A 2,720-nucleotide genomic window follows, 5' to 3' on the forward strand; every position below is an offset into this window, starting at 1 on the left:
AGGAATGGATCTGGCATGATCCTTTGTGCTTAAACATGCAGGTGTCCCAATTCGAGCTCTCTAAGGCATTTCATTGAAGCTTCTCAGATTCAGCATGAGGCATGAAGTGAGAGAAAAGGCACTTTATTCCCTTCTCCTCTAGGTGGTGGGAATACTATTACAATAGAATGCAGCAAATTTCTCCAAAGAAATGTTTTTGGTTTTTTTTTCAAACTGTTAAGAAAATTTTTGTGGTTTTATTGTATCATGAGGCATTGAACATCTGAACAAATCAACATCTGGGTGGTGAGGCAGCTGCTTTCTCCTTCACTTCTTTGGGTTACTAGAGCAACTTGTCAGTAGATTAAAAAAAAAAAAAAGACAACCTTTTGCATTACTTAAGTCTCTCCAAGGCATGCGCTGGTACAACACAAACTTCTCCTGTCAGATGCAACTAGTCTAGCATCCAAATATCATGCACAATACCTCGGTAGCAGCAGCGCACTGTGCCCACTCCCACCGCAGCCCTGCTCGTTTGTGTATATTTGGAGCATCTGGAGGAGTGTGAATAGTATAGGGAAGAGGAGGGAGGAGAAAACAGCATGAATGCCTGGCTGGGAGGAGGTCAGCCGAAGTTGTGCAGGGCAAGCCTGAACATGTCATTGGTGCAAACCCAAGCATCGTTGATGTTTTTTAATAGGAACATCTGGTGGAACCCCATGATGGGGTCTTCATCAGCCTTAAGCTGGTCCACAACCATGCTGATGATGCAACTATCTGGTGTGGGCTGATGGTCCTGCGCGGTGATGCTGTGCTGGATTTTCTGGAACGGAAGTTTAGACAACTTCTCCACAATGGCAGCTTTCCCCTGGAATTGCTGTCCTTCCCACGTAAGGCATGATGCATCAATGTAAATTGCGCCTAGTTGGGTTCTGTCATTATCAAATAACTGGTAGTAATGTTGAATGAAGATGGATCCAATCTTCTCCCAAATTGGCTTGTCTCCCATTCTGGAGTGTCACCTGGCCTCGCTGAGACCCAAGGGGCTAGCACAATGGTGGCAGCAGCGACGGCAAACCAGCACGGACTGCGACTGACTATCCCTTCCCCCCTGCCTTCCCTCACCAGAAATGTTTTTTTTTTTAAACCCTTCGATCTCAGCACTTTAGTCCCTCAAGGGGCCATTGGACTAAAAGTTATAAAACCAGTTTGGGGCATCTCCTCAGCAAGTTATGAGTAAGTGGCCTAGAACCTCACTTTGGAATGGTTTGCCCCTTATTGTTTCTTTCTCTTCATCTTGGGGCCTCAATCGAACATGAGATCTAGTCACAAATTTGCATGCTTTTGTCCTCTAACTGGCCATCCTTAGCAAATTACCTAACTCCATAAAATGAAAAGTTGACTTTAAGATCTATAGGGGTCTTGTTATCTACAAATAAACTATAGTTTTATACATAGATACTATAGAAATGCTAACATTTGCTTGCATGATAGGCAAAAGTATCAACACAAGACTATCTGACTGTAAGAAAGTACAGAAAATAGCTTATTGCGACGTTATGTAGATTTTATTTTCATTTGATTTTTTTTTTAAAGATCTTTTTTGGAGAATTGGGGGGATGGGAACAGCGCTGGGGAATTAGGGGAAGGGGAACACACAAGTTGTTGTCCTTTTGTTCTTCAGTCTAGTTGTGGAGAATGTTGCTTCACTGGCCCAAGTTGGCACCATCATTGCGCTTTTCCCAGGCGAGGCACATCAGTCGCCGGCTTCTGGACGGCCGCTCACAGCGGCTGCTGGCCGCTCACGCTGGCTGCTGGCTACACACGGTAGCCCATGGCAGCCCACTGCAGCCTATGCCATTGCTGGCAACTCACAGCAGCCTGGCTCCAGGTCGAGCTGTTGTTCAGCATCTTAGCTGTAGAGGGCAGTGTCACTGGCCCTCATATGTGGGATCCAAACCAGGGCCCTCTGGTGTCCCAAGCCAGCTCTTAACCATTGAGCCACTCGGCCGGCCCTCATTTGAATTATTAATACTCAATAAAACCAACCACTGGCTAGGATGTGGAATAACTAGGGCATGAGTTCACTGCTGGTGGGATTGTAAGTACCGTCCATACTAACATGTTTATAAGAGTTAAAACTGGAAACAGACAAAAACCCATCAATAGTAGAAGAGATAAATTGTGCTATTTCATATAGAATACTATATTTGAGAGAAAATTAATCAACTTCGGCATATACAATATGCACAAATTTCAAAAACAGTGTTGGGAAAAAAAAGCAAGTTATATATGAGAACATACTGTATGGTTCCATTTATATAAAGTACAGAACTGACAAAAGTAAAAACTACAGTTTAAGAATACAGAAGCAGTAAAACCAATAAAGAAAATCAAGAGGATGCTAAAATTGAAAATCAGGATAGCGGTTACTCCTGGGGTTGGATAAGAGGGGTGATCAAGGAGGACCACAGGAGGCTTTTAAGGAAAATTAATCAGTATCTAAACATGAAAACATGAAACCACTTCAAGTATTTGCATTACAGAAAAATTAATCAGAAATTACTGACATAGGTGATGGCAGAATTGAGAAACTGAACAGGAGTAAGGTAAGCCAGAAATTAGCAAAAGCAGGAATCCACTATCATCTCTAGGCCTATGAGAAACATGGAGGAGGTGGTATGACCAGAGCCCATCCTGAACCGGCCTGTCCAAGAGCCATGGAGAATACACAGTCGCTG

The 2,720-nt window shown here is 43.5% G+C and overlaps 1 pseudogene across 1 annotated transcript; it reads right to left on the reverse strand.

Moving 5' to 3' along the window:
* Window positions 1-210: 210 nt before the first annotated feature.
* On the reverse strand, window positions 211-1,101 carry LOC109377505 (nuclear transport factor 2 pseudogene; annotated as a pseudogene). Its single transcript, XR_002122887.1, has one exon. The product of XR_002122887.1 is annotated as a nuclear transport factor 2 pseudogene (transcript).
* Window positions 1,102-2,720: the final 1,619 nt, after the last annotated feature.

This window comes from Hipposideros armiger, unplaced genomic scaffold (assembly GCF_001890085.2).
Source record: "Hipposideros armiger isolate ML-2016 unplaced genomic scaffold, ASM189008v1 scaffold_1425, whole genome shotgun sequence".
Classification (NCBI taxonomy): domain Eukaryota; kingdom Metazoa; phylum Chordata; class Mammalia; order Chiroptera; family Hipposideridae; genus Hipposideros; species Hipposideros armiger.